Source organism: Puntigrus tetrazona, chromosome 14 (assembly GCF_018831695.1).
Source record: "Puntigrus tetrazona isolate hp1 chromosome 14, ASM1883169v1, whole genome shotgun sequence".
NCBI lineage: Eukaryota > Metazoa > Chordata > Actinopteri > Cypriniformes > Cyprinidae > Puntigrus > Puntigrus tetrazona.
Window position 1 is genome coordinate 15,500,658 of NC_056712.1, and position 22,045 is coordinate 15,522,702.

Consider the following 22,045-nt stretch of genomic DNA (forward strand, 5'->3'; position numbering starts at 1 on the left):
TATGGACAGACCGTGACTAGCACAGAATTCCAACAACAGAACACCATTCTGGTTAAGATCGGGGGGCCGCTCCTCCCAATCACGTCCCTCCAGGTGTCGCTAGCATCACCCATGTGAGCAATTAAGTTCCCCAGCAGAACGATAGAGTCCCAGCTTGGAGCACTTTCCAGCACCCCTCCCAGAGACTCCAAGAAGGCCGGGTACTCTACACTGCCATTCGGCCCGTAGGCACAAATGACAGTGAGAGTCCTCCCCAACCCGAAGTCGCAGGGAGGCGACCCTCTTGTCCACCGGGTTAAACTCCAACACATGGCGGCTAAGCTGGGGAGCTATGAGCAAGCCCACACCAGCCTGCCGCCTCTCACTGCGGGCAACACCAGAGTAGTGAAGAGTCCAGCCCCTTTCGAGAAGATGGGTTCCAGAGTCCAAGCAGTGCGTGGAGGTGAGCCCGACTATCTCTAGCCGGTATCTCTCAACCTCACGCAACAACTCAGGCTCCTTCCCCCCCAGAGAGGTGACGTTCCATGTCCCTAAAACTAGATTCTGAGTCCAGGGGTTGGGTTGTCGAGGTCCCCGCCTTCGACTGCTACCCAAACCACAAGGCACCGGCCCCTTACGGTCCCTCCTGCAGGTGGTGGGCCCACGGGGATGGCCCCACGCCGCTGTTTCGGGCTGAGCCCGGCCGGGTCCCGTGGGGCAAGACCCGGCCACCAGGCGCTCGCATGCCGGCCCCGGCCCCAGGCCTGGCTCCATGGCGGGGCCCCGGCTGCGCCATACCGGGCGACGTCGCGACTCCATTCCAGGTCTTTTCCATAAGGGTGTCATGGACCGCTCTTTGTCTGGCTTGTCACCTAGGACCTGTTTGCCATGGGAGACCCTACCAGGGGCATATAGCCCCGGACAACCTAGCTCCTAGGGTCATTCAGGCACTCAAACCCCTCCACCACGTTAAGGTGGCGATCCTCGGAGGGGCCTGGCACGTTTTTATTATGTTGATATAGGTATGTGTTGCTGTGACTGTCGCTAAAAGTTAATGCTCTATCATGCTGGAAATATGTCCTACACCAAATCCAACCCTAAACCTACCTAAACTGTTATAAAAAGGTATTTGTTGATGCAGCCGTGTCATTTCAACAATTACACAGGATTTAAACGAGAGCTCCTCACCTCTCAAGTACCTCTCTGTACTCCATGAGCTACCGTCTTTGAAAACCCAAAGATATGAAGTTGAATATGCGTGATGCTAACATTCAATTGTGAACGTTAGCATCAATTTATTAATCGAAACTCTGTAAATTTGTGTGAAAAGGTATAAACAATGTCACAGTTTTACTGCCTCTAGTGTACTTATTGTTCTGGTACACATATGCCAAGACACCAGGTAGGTTTTAGAGCTGGATACTGATTTTAAATCTAATTTCATACAGCAACTTTACTGCATCAATAGCAATAGGAGTGACTACATAGTGTGTTGAGGTAGTGACTTACCTTTCAAAGGCTTGGGGAGGAAGTGTGCAGCGGGCTTGTTCTTTTTCACATGGTTGCCCTTCATGATCTCTCCTTCCTTGTTCAGGCCTAGGTACCAGCCCCTGCCCGACTGCTGCTGTCTATAGATCATGGAGGAGTACGTCACATAGTAGTTCTCAAACACTGACTCCTTAAACTTGCACTCTGGTGTGAAGTGTTCCTGAAGGACAAAGGAAGGAGGAGAAAAAAAAAGATGCAAGATGAGGTTTGAAGTTTCAAATCCTTTACGTGGCACAGTGGCTAGTACGAAGTAATATGATGAAAAAAATATACATAAACACAGTGTCTAAAGAGTAAATGTAAAATCATTTTACTATGCAAAGACAAATATAAGCCATTTTATAGAATGGTATCCCTGCAAATGTATATAACAACATTAACCAATGGCATGAGTTTTAGGGTGAGACTATCTGTCTCAGATTTTAGGCAAGGAGGAAAATCAGTTTGAAACTCAGGGTTTTTATAGTTTACTAAAACTAAAACAAAAAATTGTTAAACTATATATAGTACATTTTATTATAGGCTTTAACGATGTACTAATATAATTAAAATTGATAAATATGAGAAAAATAAACGAAATTTGAGATCAAATCAATAAAAACCATATGGGAAAATAAAAAACAGACAAAAAAAACCACAAAACAATAAAAATTGACATTTAAAATATGAATGAAAAAATGTATATTAAAAATAAAAAAATACAACTATAGTAATATCTCAATGGTAATAAAACAATACTGTAAAAAAATAATTATTTTGCAACTCAACTTTAAATTAAGGCTAGGCACCCGAGGTGAACAGAAATAACTAATAGATATCACCATACTTACAAATTAAAAATTAAAAGACATTTTTGTATTACATGTTTTCTAAAATGTTATACTTAAATATGCTACTAAGGTGCTATTTAATTAAATATGCACTATTTACATATAATTTTAGAACAAAAAAATCATAAAAAGCCCCAAATCTCAAAATTGACAAGTGCATAAAAACTGTTTTGCCTGCAGTGTCTTTCCTTAATCAACAACTGTTAAACAGAAACATTTCTGATCCCAGTGTAGTAAATAGTATTTTCACCCCTTTCGTCCTCCTAACATCCCTACTTCCTCTTTTTCCCCTTTTATCTTTTTCTCCCTAATAATCCTAACTCTTCCCTGCTTGCTCTGTTGTATGCGTTCTCTCATTAGCACTTCCAAAAGCAATCTATGTTGTAGTGTTGCATAAACATGCTAATGGAGTTTGTGGATGGATGGCTCTTCAGCTCAGTCTATGGATCTGGCCGTATTGGATGCGTGCGAGTACACCGTGTGCACTTCATTGAGTCATTAAAAATGCTCACCTCCCACTAGGCTCGATCCTGTATTGACTATGTGCTTCCGTTAGGATATTGCAAACGGTGTAAGAGGGTGAAAAGATCAGAGACAGTGCATGGAGCAACAGCGAATTACGTTATTCTGCATGTTATCTGGCTAACTAATTGCTTTTCAAGAGGTGTCTAACTCATTCGCCTGCCCAATAAAGCATTTGAAATAAATCGATGCCTATGCAAAGCCACAACAACACAAACACTGTTCATGGATCAAAACTTCCTGTTTATCAACCAGCTAGTCCAGGCATGGTGAACCATGCAAAACCTAACTGGCTGAAATGTAACATATTTCTTATATCACTAAGAAAAAGTGCTTGTACAGTACTCGTAAAAAGTGCATTTTAGACTCATATTGATAATATTCTACACATATGAATTTATATATGCTTGATTTTTCAAATCCAAGTGCTCGTAACATATCCATCTCCTTAAATGCAGGAGGGAAGTAAATTCAAACAGAAAGTCATTAGAAGAGGTTAGATTAATATCCAAGCCGAGCCTTTGGGCTGCTGTTGCAGTAACTGAACGGCTCTGTTAAAATGGATTACAGAACCTCGGGGTCCTGTGGCTGTAATCTTTACTGTTTGAGTGTGGCAAATGATGTGGAAATATTACAGAGAGAGCTGTAAATCAAATTATGTTTTTCATCAGAGTCAAGGGAAGAAAGAAACTGTAAATAATCTTTGTGTCGCTGTGCAAAACATCACTAGGGGAAAGTGTTCGGTGTTTCAGCTTGATGCACTTAAAAGAAAAAAAACTACAGCAGGTTTGAGATTTATACAGGAGACAGCAGATTAAATAACGGCAAATTGTGTTATTTCATCTAACTTCCTGCATGAATTCCATAAGTGTGCTTGCACAAGAATGTTGTGGCTACAATTTCAATATCTGTGGCAATCAAACATAAGCTAACCAGACATGTGACGCTAAAATCTCTTCCATCTAAATCGGAGTTGGTTAATCAAGACATTTTAAAAACTGCTGGAGGTCTCTAGCACTGAGCAGAACAGCTCCAGTGAAAGCTTGCTGATCTGAAATCTAGCGTAACATAACTCTATTAAACATGGAATATCTTCTGTTTTATTTTTGATAATCCACTTTACACATACTAACAGTAACTTTGCAACTATATGTCAAACCCTAAGCTTTTCAACAATGCTTACAGTATGTACTTAGCAAATAGCTGCTCAGGTGTGTTACCAAGACATCCACAGACTGCCTTAAAGGGAATTCGTAACACAGATATATGCGGCTACTGTAGAGATGTCCCTTCATCATGTATCCATAAAAGTCCTGAACTCTTTTTTTTTTCCAGCCTGGTGCCAACAAGAGCACTCCACTGTTCAACGTACAGGCCGGAGTCGTCCTTCTGCTCCGGCTGACTCACACAGACACTGAGCTCCCACACACACTGACAGGAACACTCCTGATGTCACAGACCAGCCGTGACATCGCACCTGCTCTGGGACAGGCTGTCGGCTCAGCTCTGAGCTACATCCCCGAAAACAGAAGTGCGGACGTTCAAAAGATCTGCGCTCTGAGGGGCTGCGGTCAGCCTGATGAGAAAGTTTGATTACGTGTGATATCCTACAAGCAGACACACAGGGACAGCTCTGGGATCGATACTTCACCTGAGATAAACATCATCAAGACGTTAGATGGATCTTTGGTCAGCTATCAGCACTGTGGTAAAGACACTTCAGTCAAGTCGGGTTCAGTCTGGGTAAGAACTTAAAGTAGGGATGCATCTCATCTCATCTCATCCACGCTTCTAGTCAGAAGAAATGCTCCCTCACACACATGCTGTATCTCTGCAAATAAATTACTGCTATATTTTGTGCCTCATATACAGCTATTCTGTTAATAATTCTGTTAATGACTCAGCTGAAGGTCATAATAATTAGCTACAACCAAATGGAGCACAAAAGCATTATGTAGAGCGGCTCTTAATAATGACTGGATTGCATCCAGTATTATCAGGAATAATTCATCATAATTATCATAATAAACAAAAACAAAAGAGTGAAATGTTGAGAGGATGAGGGCAGGAAACGGGGATGACTGTAAATGGCACATGCTAACCACCAAATCCATAAAACACAAAAACATAATGCTTCTAAATGCCTCTCTAAATGTCCTTCCCAGCAATAGTTTGAACAAATAAAGGTTCTAAAATAGCCAATATTTTACATGGATATGAAATTAAATAAGCAATGTGAGCTTTGACAAATTTCATTTTAAATGGCAGCCAAAATACCTTTCAAACCCTACAAGGATTAAATAGTCAAAACTCTTATATAGAGTTAAAAACAACTCCATTTGATTCAGTCAGTAAGATTATGCCCATTAAGGCTGTTTGTAAAAAGTATGTAAAAACATTATTGTGAAATACTACCACAATTTAAAATATTTGAAATCCAATTTATATGTGTGACACAAAACTGAATTTTTAGCAATCATTAGAAATATTTTTATTTGTAATATTTTTGTGTAAACAGTTTTTTCCAAGACTTGACAGAGGCTTAACAAGAGATGAATAGAAATAGAGTTTATTTGAAACAGAAATAGAAACCTCAAACTGAATGTCAGTGTATTTAAATAATAAATGTAATAATTGTTTCAAAGTAGTTTAAAACAAATACATATATAATACAATTGTAAAAGGCAATATTTTTTAAATGAATAATATTCTCTTAATTAAAAAAAAAAAAAATGTGTTGTAACTAGTGTCTAATTTCATGTGTTAAAAACTATTTATAATTATGCTAATGTATGAAAAATGATTTGTGTTCAAAGTGAAACCAATCTTAGGCTTGCATCTAGACGTTGGTTCACTAATCGGTGACCGAGACCTAGACCTAGAACAATTAACTGACACTTAAAGAGTAATAAATCATATTCATCTATTAATGCTAAAATTCAACACAGTCTTCCCCCCATGCTTTTTAAGATAAATAAATTATTTCCCATGGTTTTTCAGAACCTTGAGATTAAGGCCATTCAGCATCAATAAAGAGGCACAATGCATTACCACAAGTGCATAACAGTATCGATTTAATAACCAAGGTGCAGTTCGATTTCAAAGACAAAGCCTCTATTTTTCCTGCAGTTGTGGTATACTTCACTGTAGGTCCAGACATATGTGATGTGGGTGTAAACAACATGCTACAGTACTCCTCTCTAAATGGAGATAAGAAATGTTAACATCACTGACTTAGACAAGAAAGTACCACAATATCATGCTTGGTACAAATGTTCTTGCATCCGTGCACACAGAGAAGGAGAAGAGCTGTTAAATCTCTAAGGCATCACCACATACTGTAACACAGCTTCCAGATTGTGTTAGATGAGAGGTGCACTGTGCAAAAACGGCAAACACACTTTCCTAATTGCCCATGCCATTTTATCACCAACACTGATGAAAATTGCAGCAAGTAGTGGCATGGTTTAAAAGCGCTGCAGAGCAGCTATATACATAGAAACACTGTAGATATTTTTGGGAACCCGCTGAGGTCTTGTGGAGAACAGAGGAAGGAGGCAGTTTTATCGAATTACCACACATATACTTGCGGCAGTGCTGAGAATGAGGAGTGGAACAAAGATAATGTGCACTGTGATGGGGCGAGATACATTAATCTCTCATTTAGCTCTACAGTATCCCCGTTTAGTTTTTGTTGCTTCAGTGGCTTAATAGGATGAATATTCCATCTATCTGTCGCCACATGGGACAAAACACTTTCATTTAGCGATACACTGAAAATTTTGCCAACTGAAAATATTTGGCCAAAATGGCAAAATAAACGGAATTTATTCCAAAATAGTTTTGGAAGGCCAAAATAATTAACTGAAACATGCAGTTCGAAAGGCGCCTCTACTAGGGAAATCAGTTTTATTTCTTTCCAAATACAGTTTTTTCCATTTTAGTTTTTTTTATTCTGTTTTTGGATTCTGATTAATTTACAATATTAAATAGCAATTTATTAAAAGTTTAACAAAACAAAAATTTTTAAGGCCCTATGAAATGTTTTTCTTTTGTCAAAATTTTTTTTGATGCCACATTCTGTTTTCCATAAATTTGCGGATTCCATTTCAATGGTTTAACCAATTTTATAAAATAATGTATTATTATTTTATTTCACTGAAATAATGTTTTAAGAAAACAATGTTTTAATAATAATTTTATTAGTAATTATCAGTCATTTTAAAAGTAATATTTCTTTATGGTTTCATCAAGTTAAAGTGAACTTTTATTTTCTTTTTGTTTCTTTTTTTTTAGAGACAGTAAAATGCACATGCAGTTCCAGAAATTATGTTCAATCTTTCATGTATACATCATGCATGCTTCATTACGTGTAGTAAATGACACGACATCCTGCGTTATACTGCAAGTTCTGGATTGGATTCTGCAATTATTTCCGTGTTTCTGCATGTAATTTAATTACCTAAATTTTTAGTGTCAGTTTTCAGTGAAACCCAATGAAAACGTGTCCATAAACTGTTTATAGTTCATAATAAACCAATCAACAATCCATGAAATGAACTATCAAATAATCACTTTTCAAAGCCATTTTTTATTTGCATTAGACATCGACAAGTATGTGATTGTCACTTGGTGAGTGACTTGACCTGGGCTCCGGCTGTGTCTCAGTACTGTCCCTAAGCACATGACTAATCTTCCTCTTAACAGCTGAGTAAAAGAGAGCAGATATTGAGGTGTTGTAGTGCTTTGTGTTCGAGCTGATTCTATCTCCAAGTGTAATTATATCAGGAGCTGCAGTCATGCTGTTGCCAGCTCACTGATTCGTATCTAATATCTTTTCCTCTGACAGGGGAAATCCCGCATTGCCCCTCCCTCTCTTCTCCCAAAGGGCTTCCCCCTCCCAGACGGAAAAGGAGATGTTTGTGTGTGCGCTAGAAACAGATAGTGTTTCTACTTGGTCTTCATATATGTCTAAGTGCTCTATCTTCTGAAATCCGCTCAGCTCTCTCCCTCCGTCTGATATTTTCCATCCTATTTTTCTCTTATTGCTTTTCTCTCTCTTGATCCATCCTCCATCAGATGCTCCCTCTGTCTTTCAATATCTTTTTCAAAAACTAACCTTATTTATCTTCTCCATTTTTCTGCAGGATTCTCTCTTTTTCGGCTTCTGTACGCTATACCTCCTACCATTCCCCCTCTCTCTCCCTCGGTCTCATTACTTTACCCACTCTCCCTCTTCCAACTCCAATCCCATTTATGGAAAAGAAGTAAATGGGGAAGCTGACACTATCTATTCCAGTCAGAGGCTGTTCCTTCCTGCGCGGTGCAGTACGAACGCCTGGTAACCAGGTCTCTTCACCTGTACCTCATTCTTCCCTCTGACTCAACCACCCATCTGAATAATTGAATTATCAGTGAAGCTCAAGATGTCTCAAACGAGAGAGTCGTACTGCTGATGGCACTAACTTTACTGAGAAAAACACCACAGAGCTACTACGGTTTCCCTTTTTCAGCTTCTTGTCAAGCTAATGTGAACTGCATTTTAAAAAAAACTATTTTACGTCTGTACCGTGACGTATTTGGCAATCCCTAAATAACAACATACTGTCAGTTTAACCTAATATATTTAAAAGATACAGGATTTATGTCTTAACTGCATAAAAAAGGCATGTGTACTGTATTTGTAGAAAGTGCTCTATAAGATCTGAATTGTTCCTTTGCAGAATGTCTCTTATGGCCACTACAGCAGGCTATGATGTCTGTGCTCTCTCTGTAGTCTGTGGACTTCTAATATTGATGTGCCCGTCTCTGCCTGCTCTTAATGACCCAACACTAAACTGATTTTCGACTTCAAATGCGCCGGCAGAGCAGCTCACAGGACAGCCCGCACGTCGCCAGTGCGCACTGACTGTCATCTGATCACCTGTTCATTTGCGATATGTTGTGATTAAACTATTTATATTTGCATGGTTGTTTTAATATCTGAAGTGTTGACTGATCAAACAGCAGGTATTACCATTAAGCTTAGCATTGAATCATGCGGTTTGGTTTATTAAATGTAAAGAGAAAGTGTGCAGAGAACAGAACATATGTTTAATTGATTTCCTCTCTCCCACTCACTGTCACGCTGATGGATGAATACATTTGCATGCAAGACATACAGACTCACTCATGCATGCATTCTCTTTCTATATTCTTTTCTGCCTTCTGATCACAGACACGCAGATTGCAAAAACACACAATGTTTTTTTAGCATATTGCCATGCGGTGTTTAGGCTTCTCTGACTGCTCAAATTTAGATTCGAGTTGTAATATTCTTGAGCACGTAAACTTGGTTAGAGAGCTCCATATGAGGGAACCTTTGGAGAGAATTAAAACTTTACAACAACATACAATAGGTCAGCAGAGGCGAAACGCCCTCACTATGCTTTCAAGTGAAAAGAATTCATTCAGGGACTGCCAGATCTCGAAAGAGTAAAAAAAAAAAAAAAAAAAGTTATTGTGCAGGGTCCTTTTCTTTAAAGTGAACTGCACTGGTGAGTCAGCATGACTTAATTCTGTACTGCTGATTGACTGTGTTGTAGTAAAAGTGCTGAATTGTAGGATACTGCTTTATGACATGTTATGGATGATTTGGCTTGTCATAGACCAAATTAACCAAACATCATTCGCTATTCGCGGTTTATTCATAATTTGGCCACATTTATTATATTTGCACGGCCTTGGACAACAAATATAAAGATTTTCAATGCATTTTAGCTTCATGTGTAATAACTGTGGATGCACATTGTGCTTGTCTACTAACTGATTGGTTCTTTATTTATTGAGGGGAAAAGAACACCACTGGATGACTTTTATGAATCAGTCCAAATTGTACATTTTAACGACTAGATTCAAAACAAAGATTAAATTGCTAATTTGCATTATTGTTCAAAAACGGTCGTGGAAATCTTGTTTGTCATTTTGAAATAAAAAAGGTGTTACATCCACTAAATCATTTTTAAAACATTTGAATGGTAGCGTACTGTATATACAACAACAAAACACAGGCAAGGGGAAAAGGAAATCTACAAACAGAAACAGGTGTAAACCTTCCCAGCAGCACAAGAGCTGCTTCAAATCTCTCATACGTCACTCACTACAGCACCTACTCTCCATTGATTGGGGATTTCCCAACATCACTGGCGTATGATTGGCTGGCTGTGTGGCTCAGGCAGCATGTGGCTCCATAGCAGCAGACATAAAGAACCAGAGAGGGAGATAAAACACCCAGAATTGTGCGCGCACACATGCATCACAAGAACACAGAGAGACTTCAGAATTACAGCACACTAAATCATTAAAAGGCCTTATAATACTGTTTAGATTGTAGTAATGCCACACACTCAGAATCCTTCACCCATAATCACCAAGCACTTATGCCAGCTGAAAGCTCTCCACCAATGTGTAAGAGCTACAGTGTACTCAAAAACACCACCACATCCAGCTTTCATTCACCCGAAAAATCACCTCTTGTGTCCATTTAACTAAACAGCTCACAAATGTATTTATCCCATATTGGACAATTACAGTGGAATGCATAATCTTTTCAAATGGAAATGAATACAGGGAGCGAATGGAGATGAATGTTCAAAGACCTATGTGTATTAACACTCTTCAGGCTAAGGTTACAGTCGGAATAAAATATTAACACCTACAGAACCTTGCTGTGCTGTCACTCAGAAAAATGTTAAATATAGCCTCCGTCCTTCAGCCGTCGACCAGGATGCCACACGGTGACACAACGTTACTGTTGTTGAGAACAGAGCTTTAATTTAATGAGCACTCCAGCACATATGTTTTCATTACAGACGCTGAAGCACACATCATTAAAGTCACTGAGTGGGAACAGAGAACCGCCGTGAGTTACAGTGTGCTTGAGGTCGGGATGTGCAGTAGCTGTATGTGTGTGTGTGTGTGTGTGTGTGTGTGTATTTAGATCCCGTTGCTTCTCTATCATCCCCAGAGGCTCCTGCTGGATATGTTGCAGCTGTATCACACCTAACGTTACGATCAGATTGCATGCTTTTGTCAGATTTCATGTGAGAGTCTTTTGTCTGCTGCCTTATTTGTCTTTCTCCCGCCTGCTGCGAGCGAGTTCAGCTTAAATCGTCCTGAAAACAGCATTATGCAGGACAGATTCAGTGGCAACAGGTTTGCAGCATGGATAAGCGAGCTGCTGAAAAAAACCCCACTGCTCCTGGACTAGATAAATGCAAAAATATTTTCAAATATTTCATCTCATGGAGGCTGATTGCCTCCATGCCACGCCGCATCAATACAGTAATTAATTCAAAAGGTGGCCCAACCAAGTGCTTAGAAATAAACTTAAGTTTTCAGAAGCCTCACATTTCTGTATAAAGTATCATTTTGTTTATCATTTTCATTATCTGTAAGCCATTATTTATTATCAAAATTGAAAGATATAAAGGTTTGAGATATTTTACTCTTTGTGTAATGAATCTATATGGGTTTCACATTCTGACAATATATTGACCTTTTTCATGATATTCAAATTTTTTTAAATGTACCTGTAATCGGTCTGAAGGACCACTATACACTATTTTTATTTTGCAAGATGGATTCAACTGATCAAAAAAAGACACAAAAGATTTCTGTTTCAAATAAATGCTGTTCTTTTGAATGCTGAAAAATCCATCACCGTTTTCACACAAATATTATGCAGCACAAATGATTTCAACAATAACGATAATAAGAAATGTGTCTTAAACAGCTCAGTATATTAGACTGATTACTGAATGTGATGCTGAATGTCAGCTCCGCATCACAGGAAGAAAGAACATTTATATCACAATAAAATTGATGTTATTTGAACAATAATAATATTTTAAAGTCCTACATTATTTTAATCCATTATTTAACTGTTTATTATTACTTTTGCCTCAATAAACTCCTAATTACTGCTTATTAATAGACAGTAAGGTAGTTGTTAAGTTTAGGTATTGGGTAGGATTAAGTATGCGGAATATGCTTTATAAATACTAATACAAGGCCAATATACTAGTAATGCTCATGCTAATAAGCAATTAGTTAATAGTGAAAATTGACCTATACTAAGGTCTTACCATATTTCATAACATGGTAAGAAAATGCATCACTGGTAAGCACAAGAGATCCTTTAAACACACACAAAAAAATATTAACTTTAATCTCTTTGCTGGTACGGTGTACCTATGCAAAATCTAGAGAAAACATTAAACATGTCGTCTAGTGTATTGTCTATTGTTAGTTGATTCATTATGATCTCTGACCAGGTCAGTGTTCTCATGCTTGTTCATGCTACATTTTCTCAATGATCCTTCCCTCAAAGCTTAGTGTCCAATCTTTCCACAGTTATTCATAATATGTAGGTTTTCTGTCAGCCTCGAGATTGAGGTTGAGTGAGAGAGCGTGTTGTTGTTGTTGAGACTGTGTATTCGCTTTGCGCCCACTCTCTCCTGTCAGACAACACGAGCTCCAGTAATGCCAACCACATAGTGAAATTCTGACATTTGTCTTGCAGCAGAAGTTTGGCAGGTGCGTAACTGCATTATTCATGTCTTCACGCAGTCAATCAATGTTGGGATGTAGGCTGCCTGCTCAGCATATTTTCACGAGTTTCTAAATGTTTCAGCGTTTCGATATTAGTCATCTTTACAATGAAAGCCATGTTACTCGATTCATGCAGTGGGAAAACTCACCCATCCTCCTCTTTCAGAGAAAGGTCTACTGGGCAACAACTATGTTTCAATAACATTATTTACGCACTGCAACTGTCGACAACCAAATATTATTGACAACTGAATGCATTGATGATTCATGGTGTTTTGCATGTACTTTCAAACATTAAGAGCAATTACAAACAGTCCTCCATATGGATTTGGCTCATTAAGGATGATTTCACGTGTGCTTACGAAAGAGGAGAGTCGCATTTATCTTCGCTGAAGCTGAATAAAACGATTGGGACTGGTGTACATTTCCACAACCCACATACCGCCTTGCCTGCATCACCATAGTAACCAAGACGAATGCCAGAGCACCGACATTTCGTCTGGTAGAGGCAGGCGGAAGGTCAGGACTGTGAGGGGTGAGGGGGCAAAGTTCGGCCCGACCGCAGCCAGTAAACAAACATCTCTAAACCATCCACCCTGTAATCACGCCACTTAGCGTGGGCGCTGCGCATAATCTAAACTACGAGAGTAGAGCCGAGGGTTATGAAAACATCTTGAGATATTTGTCACAGCTGTAACTTAACTCATTTTCTGACAGCATGCCATATGGAGAGAGGGTTTGAGACTAGCGCACAGTGGAGGCTTCATCTGTTTATATGGTTAAATCTGTGAAAGACTGTAGCCTGCTCTTGGGAGACCGTTTTTTAAGCACAGTATGGGGTTTGGGGCGTAGAACGTATCTTAAAGGCTGTGTGACCATTTGATCTTGGGTCACAAGGAGGTCTGTTTATTCTGAGTGTCTGATATCATGCTTTGGCAGGAGATGAGAGTTGTGTGCGCTGGTTAGAGTGAGTGTCATTGACAAGAGCTCAGGTGTTGGTCTGAGAGGTCTTGATTTAAAACAGATGAAGGAGTGAAGTATAGTACGCATAAATTAACATCTATATTAGAAAGTTGCAGTTACTTACTGATGTATACAGGTAGCCCTCGCTGTTCATGGCCAGATAGAGTTTGGTCTGAACTCCTTGGATGGCCACCACTCGCAAGCCCACCGGGATGAGGTTGAACATGGCTGTATAGGAAAAGAGAAAAGTCATAATTATATTTGCAAAGATTTAAGCACAAATACAGCTAACTGATTAGGATATCACTATCGCATTAACTTATATAAAAATGCTGCTAGGGGTATTGAAAATTGTAAAAGTGAATTTTATTTGAAGTGTTTACATGCAAAGCAAATACTTGCACAACTAATAAAGTGTCATCCAGAGACAGGCATAACGCGAAATAGGCGAGCAGCATGAGTCTGAGATTGCAGCTGTGCACGCTTGCGTTTCTCATCAGCATCATGTCAGCCGTGCTGAAATTCTGTCCACTCACATACACTTCATCAATACAGCACCCGACTCCGCAAAGATTACTAATACTCAAGTACCAACACCCTAGAAATGCTTTAGCAACCAGCTAGCATCTATCTGACAGTCTTTGTCTATTTTTGTAACAACTGTATGGATTGTAAAAGCTTCAAGCTAACATAAAAGTTTACCAAACTGTAAGTTGTTGGGGTGTTTATATCAGTAGAAACATTTTTTTAGCTATAAGATTTTGAAACTTTTTTCAGCATTGCTAGTGTAAACTACAACAATTTTTTTTTTGGTGTTGTTAATTGAAATAAAGCCAATATAAAATGCTATGCTAAACTGAAATAATACAAAAGCTTTATATAGCTAAATACATAACTGAAAATTAAAAATAAAAGCAAAATGACTTTTTTTAATGAAAATGATTTAAACATTTTACTGTATTTTAACCCTGATTTTTCCAAGGGTATTATAGTTAAATCAAGTGCACTTTAACCTGGCTTATTCTTATCTGCATGTGGCAGCATTTCATCTCCCTGGCACTTTTGCTAACGTTTTCTCTGAACCGCCGCCTCTTTAACATAGTTCCTCTTTTTCCCTTTCTACACGTTCTCTTTCTCTTTCTGTCTGCTTCACACTCTTCCCTCTGTCTCTTTCACACATTCTCTCTCTGTTGAGCAGAGTTAGTGAGCTGTGCGGGGCTCTGTCTTCCTGGTACCACTGGCTGTGCCAACTCTCCTCACACCTTTGTCCCCCCTGTCACCACGTAAGCCACAAAGCTGACAATCTCTCCCATCCACACAGCCTCTTTCTGCCAGTGGGAAGAGTGAAGCCAGCCAGCCACCCCTGACACTGAGAGTATCTGAGGAACATAAGCTTCAGAAGAAAAAAGCACAGGCTTTTGAAAAGGAAAAAACGTATGAGCCATTTCATTGGTTATGTAACTTAGCGTGATTAAAAAAACAAGAAGGAAACTAAATTGTTATAAAGTAAAAGGCTGCTTTCCTTCAAGTTGGTGTGTGTGTGTGTGTGTGTGTGCGTGTGTGTTAATAGAGAACAATGCACACTGATCTAGATTAGCATTAATACTGGCTTCATATAACAACTATACAATATAAAATATTTTGTGTTTTAGGAATATATAGTCAAATCATCTAACATATTATCCTTCCTTTATCTCTTGAAGCATATTTAGCATATGTACCCCAAATATGAAAAATTCTGTCATTAAAATCACACTTTTTCTTTAAAAGTTATATGGCAGTTTTGTGATGAAATGACCAAAAGTTGTCATATGTGTTTTGGAGTGTATTGAGTGATCTCTTTTTGAGGGTTAGTTCACAAATAAATAAATAAACAACGCTTAAACCTATAATCCTTTGGCTAATCTATAAAATAAAAATGTTTTAACAAAACCAAATATATATCATTCCCTGCATTGAAGTTTAGCACTTCAAAAAATACATGTTATAAGAAAGTCATGTCATGAATCGAGCTAAATTAGTCCGAGCTTTCTGAAGGTAAATGGGCAAACTCAAACATGCATGCTTGAGGATGAACTAAATTCTTATGGGTTTGGAGCAATATGGCGGGTAACTGATGACAGAATTTAGATTTTTGGGTGAAATATCCCAATCTTTGTCAATATTTGGTCAAAAGTCTCATCTCATTTCAGATAATCTGGGTGAGCAAATATGGGTGAGCTATCCATTTAACTCAATATACTTTAATGCTTCCTCGTCCTCCAGAGAGAACACAACCAGACTTTCATCATAAACATGAGAGCTCTTGATTAATATTTCTTATTTCCTGCAGAGCTCAATCGATGTCCATGTTGCTATTTTACACAACAGTCCGGAGTGCTCTCCGTCTCCTCTAATCCCACATCAAGGCCCTTCCTCTCTCCTCTGAAACCCTCTGACACCAGCCAGGTCCACCTGTAGAGATCTTCTCTCTTCCTGCTATGTGGTCTATGGCCACTGACTCATAAGAAGAGTTTTAGATGCCAAATGCAGATGCTTTAATGAGCTATTGATTAAATTTGTATGATAGGAAGATATTGTTTTTCGTATGTTCAGCTTTTGTGGCTCAGTCACATACGTGAGTTACTGAGCGGACCTCATTTCAGAGGGATTACCAGAGCTTGGTCGCTGGGGGTTGTGGAGAGGAGACTCAATTACTCACACCTAATAGAGCACCTGAGCACAGAGATCTGGGGAGATCAAGAGGCCACAATAATCATCTCTACAAAAAGGCCAATATAACAACTATCAGCCTACAGCACCAATCACTTCCTGTTCCAAGTCTTCCAAAGATACCCAATTGCTGTAAATAATCAACAGATTTAATTTAGACTTTTATTTGTATATAAATGTCAGCACACAAACACAGACCTAATCCAATATGGCAAATTTACTGGTTTGATTGTGTTTTTGTACATAAAACACGTTTTCATGCATGGTATTACACTTTAGAATATGTAACACTATGTAAAGAATATGTAATATGTTGTTTGCTGCTTATTTTATAGTTAAGTAAGGTAGTAGTAAAGGTAGGACCAGGTAGGATTAGGCATTTACTACTAATAAATGGCTAATATTCTAGTAATATGCATGCTAATAAGAAACTAATAGGTGTAACTGTAAAATATTACCATGTTATCTTGTGTTTTGGAATGACATGGGGTTAAGTAGATGGCAGAATTTTTATTCTCTTTAAATATTACTAAAGGATCTTAGCCATTAATTCTGAGGTTTAAATCTGGATGCCTGAACTTTACAGTAAAATTGGGAATACTTTTATTTCTTGTTTAAAAACGTTTCGCCATTTCATTCAGATGTTAGTATTTTAGTTTATTATATCCAAAGATAAATCAGACTGATTAAAATACAAACATGACTGACTGAAAAACACATCAGCCCACTCTTCAGACAGAAGGCGAGTTAGCAGAGATAAAACCTAATGTTGATGGAGAGAAAGGCCTCCTGCCAAGACACATTGATTAGGAATTGAATTAAGCTCTAAAACTCTGCACAAAGAGACATAATCCAATAGACCACCCATACCTGACATTTACTGGCCGGAATGAGCTTTTGTCTTGTTCCTCCAAGAGCTCATCACAGTCAGACTTGAGAGATGGAAAGGCTGATTTTCAATAAGGTCTTTATCTTTAAATGTTCTCTTCTCAACCCCTTGATTTGACCAATTCATCTAATAAAATCCATTTGATTCTATCATTATCAAAAGGCAATGAGACCATCTTACTTTGGCTTTCATCCTTACATAGTTAGAAATAACCAATAAAACACAATAAGAAGATATTATTTATTTCTAGCACAATGGCATGACTTCAGGGTAAATTACCATTTGGCTACTATAAACACCTAAACACTGCTACTAATGTCTTATTTATGGGATTTACATGAAACAATGCCATAATTTTTTTTTTTTTTACTGAACATGCTCAGCTCACAATCAGGCATGCAATGAGCATAATTGGGATAAGAGATGTACATCTAGAGAGCTTTGGAGCAGACCCTCATCCCTATCAAACACACACACACACACACACACCAAGAGGAGAGCCAAGAGGACTGCACTGCCGTCGCTATGGAGACAAGGGCACCAAGCTCCTAACAATTCTATTTTTGTAGCGTGAGAGATAGAAGCTCCCTGTTTTCCCACTTCTCCTCTCCAGCAACAGCTTTTCATTCTCTCCACAAAATAAGGGAGTGTGGTGGGAAAAGCAGGTCAGCTATTATGCAATCTCACCCCTATATAACTCATTTTACCTCAGTCAATCACGCAGGGGAAGAACACAAACAAGTAAATAAACAAGCACACAGCAAGAGACAGGCTGGCCAGCTGCACCGGTGGCGCAGATTCAACTCAAGGGTAAATAAAACACAAACGCTTGAGTCAAACAACCACTATTTAAATTCAAGTAGAGGGTGTTATTTAAATTAGCGCAGCTCTTCATGTTAAACATTGTTTATGTGCGCTAGACACAAATTTATGTTAATCTAGATGAGCATGATGGATGAGAGGATTTGGAGACGCAAGTGATCACAGTTCCAAATGACTCCGTTCACCACAAACTCATTTGCTCGATATGAGCGTCATCTTCACCCAATGACTAATTGAATAGAGTCAAGCTAATTTACAGGCCCCAGAATGCCACAGACACTTAGCGTCAGTGAGATATAGCACATATTAAATTAGAGCCCAGCCAACCAACCAGCCGGCTCAATCCTCACTCATAGAAGCAGCATTGCTCAAACACTGACTGGGCGATGCTGCACTTGCCTACGGAATAAATAATTCACACTTGCAGGTGCCCCTTAAGATGACTTCAAATGACACAAAATAATCTTTGGTCGTAAGGGACAAAAAGAGTTGTTTTCCAAGCACTATGGGCATCTGCCTAAAAATGTTTCTCTTGTACTTGGGCTTTCCAGCTACATAGACTGTGCTCTCTGAAGAATTGTTTCCTGAAAAACAGTGACCGCTCCAAGCTCACGTTTTCCATTTTAGGATAATACAGAACTGAGTTGAACTCTTGTGGCCAATAAAGGAACTGTAAATGTATTAAAAAGTGAAAAGCGAAGCTGAAGCTGTCTATACGTGCCAGTATGAAATAGAAATGCAGTCTGAAGGAGCAGTACTGATGCCAAGGAAACAATAACAACAGCAGCTGTCACTGAAATAAGAGTAGACATAAAGTGTCCCTGAAAAAGCATTTGGACACTTAAGTTGCACTTAAAAATGTCTGGATGTCATTGCATTAGATGCAACATATCAGACAAAGTGACATCTGCAAATGATGCAAGACTAGAACTAACTTCAAGTATCCAAAATAAATCATTTGAGGTATAAAACATTTTTGTAAAGCAATATAAATCCTTTTTTTTTTTTTTTTTTTTTAAATGAACACCACTCTCTGTGTTTTGTTATGCAACACTAAAACATTCATACATCAAAGTGTCCATATATTTTTTGGGGCAACTGTCAGTGTGCACTACTTTAAACACTACTTCCTTGTTAGCAAATCTGAACTTGCGTCTTGACAGGTTACAATTTGAGAACATATTGTAAAAGAGGCCAGCTGACTTACTGAAACCACTGTCCTCCTCTTTAGTGCCGTCAATGGTTCCATCTGCTTGGAGCTGCAAATGAAAGCCCTGTCGACTGTACAGCTTCGTTACGATCCCCTTCAGCTGGGGCTCTGCAAACAGACAAAAGGTATGGAGAGACAGAATGAGAAAAAGACAGGGTTAAACGGGCATTGCCACAGTGAAAGTGCGCTGGGCTTTAAAGCTTCTGGCTTAGCAAGAGCTTTTCATGGTCTACAGATTTGAGCCTGCATTACAAACAAGAGATCAGATCACGCTGACAGAAGAACAGAAACAAAAAGAAATCTGCATATGGGAGCCACCACACTGAAAATTGGTGAGAACTGCAATTTGCAGGGAAACCGCAATCTTCTGGCCATGATAAGTATTCATGTGAATATGTAGATGCAGAGAGATATATAAGCTTACATGGGTCTGATCTGCATGACTGGAACTAAAAAGCACAACTATACAGGGCACAGCTCTCCTGTGTAAAATACCAGATTGCATCAGCAGATCTGTAGTTAATAAGGTTTAGAGAGTCAGTGGATCACACTATAAACACTGATTAACTTTAATTCATCACAGGAGATTTAAAAAAAAATGTGGATGTTAGGTTACACATTGTAATAAAAACTATGTATATATAATTTCAGCAATTTAAATTGTAAGCAGCCCCCAAATTTCAGTCATGAGAATACAAAGAGAATATGAATATTTAAAATAAGCCTGTTATATATATACAGATATTTATCGAGAATAAGCCAAAAAGTGCATTGCTATAGTGGTACAGTATAGATACATTACAACTGGTCGGATACAATTCTGAATTAACACACCAAATTTCATTTTAAAAAAACATCACTTAACTTATTAAACACGGATATTAAAATATACTAATGCTCGTGTGCGTGTTGGTCCATGTGCATCTCATCAACAACATTGTTAGGCATGAGACTGTTTAATAAAGACTCCAAACAACTGCCACTCTACACGCACAAACTTCCACACTTCTGCTTAGGTGTCACATAAGGGTTATGTAAGATGCTCTCTGGGGAGGGAGGCAAGGTAATTGGAACTATGACAAGACTGTAAGTAAACAGTTGTGCTGAATGTGTGTATGGGATAGATGGATAGATAGATAGATAGATAGATAGATAGATAGATAGATAGATAGATAGATAGATAGATAGATAGATGTAGTTCACAATAAAAAAAATTAACAGAATATGATCTCTCTTGCCAATTATGGAGAGAGCCTTAAACTACAGATCATCCACACAAAGTCTGACCACATTCAGATCATCATAACATCAATCAATTATGTTACTAAATTATTTGACTTAAACTGACTTTCTGTAAAGGAATAGCGGGTAATAAAACAAAAAGCATTCAAAGGGATAACAGGAGATTTTGCTGCAGAATATCTATATGGTCCAGATTGTGAGACTAAATCACCAGAGGCTCATCTAGCTTGCTGCCCAAAAATGTGCCAAACAATAACCTGCTTAGTTTGCTTTCTATTGTCCCCGTGTCTCTGAAGGGATGAAACACACTAGAGAGCTGACACCGAATCAGTATCGACATCATTGCAACACAATGTCGTATACGGTTCTGTCTTTTCCACCTTATACAATATTTGGTCAAAATGCCTGAAAAAGTTCCCCAAGGTTGCGTATCTAAGTTTGAACGAGATCTCACTCTAAAGTGGGAAAGTACATGCTGGCTGACTTTTTGAAAACAGTAAGTGCCCTGCTTTATGTGAATGGAAAGTACTTTTTGAAAATGCAAAATGCTACATTTTCAAATACATTTTTAAAAAAAAAGCACAGACACGCATATGATACACCTATAATAGCCGCATTAAGACAATACCCAAAAAACATAGGTAACATCAGACCTGGTCGTCTCCTCCTGCGCTTTTTGGAGCCAAAAGCTTGACTCTGGAGAAGACACTGAGTCGACTGGGTTTCTCGCATGTTCCTTTGGTTTTGTTCGGACTGCTCACGCAGCGGCAGGCGTTTGATTTCTCACGCTCCTCGCCTGCCTCTTCTGCCGAATAAGGGAGCTGGCGATCGCCGCAGCCATGGCCAGTTTGACGGTGCGACACCCAAAACTTTCAGAGGACACAATCCGTTTCCCCACCTCCTCCACGACACGACTTCTTCAGGGAAATCTTCACGGACCAGCTCACATCCAAGTCTTCATACAACAGTCGCTGCCATTGTCCGTTAATGAAAATGACAGCTCGACCGAAAGGAGTTGTAAACTAAAACAGCTTTAACACAAAACGCAGTTATGTAGGAGACGGTACGCGCATCTTTCCAACGCTCATTTTCTTCGGAGATAAAGTCCTTAAACGGCTGTGCATTCAATTGGCTGCAGTCTTACCGCATCTGCCTCCAGATAATGTCACTATCTAGCCATTTCGAGTAACGACGGAGAAGATGTTCCTCCAGACACCGAGCGCACGTCTCGCAGCATCCCACAAAGCAGTCGGTCACAGCGGCGCACGGAACAGAGCCATGCGAGAGAAACACCTGTTAGCGAGCGCACGGGCGCGATTTACTCTTGGGTGCGCGCGCTTTGTGTGTGTGGGTGTGTGAGCGAGAGTTAGTTAATCTTCTGATTCCCTTTGTAACGTGGAAACAGACGGGTACGGCATGAGCGACAAGTTGAAACGTGACGGTAGTCGAATTGTGAAGAGGCAAACCGCTCAACCTGAGGTCAGAGCAGTTCGGTTTGTTTGTGGTATCTGACTGCAAGTGCTGAAGTCATCTCTGCGAATCGGTTCTTTCGAGCAGCTCATTTCAAAGAACCGGTTCAAATGATTCAGGAATTATGATTTAGGACTGTATCACTGCGTAAAGTTATTTTAACGCGGCTGTTTATAATTTCTGTTCAAACGAGTTATGCATTAAACAGACATTTAGTTTTTGTTCAATGTAAACATTTAATGTAGGTTTTGTTAGCATCATTTGTGA

The 22,045-nt window shown here is 39.0% G+C and overlaps 1 long non-coding RNA gene and 1 pseudogene across 1 annotated transcript; one reads left to right on the forward strand and one right to left on the reverse strand.

Annotated features, from left to right (window-relative positions):
* Positions 1-21,825, reverse strand: part of LOC122358293 — a 29,180-nt pseudogene extending 7,355 nt beyond the window's left edge.
* Positions 1,594-9,048, forward strand: LOC122358294. The gene is made up of 3 exons (XR_006252590.1): positions 1,594-1,732; positions 4,215-4,622; positions 8,027-9,048. It is a non-coding gene; the product is annotated as an uncharacterized LOC122358294 (long non-coding RNA).
* Positions 21,826-22,045: the final 220 nt, after the last annotated feature.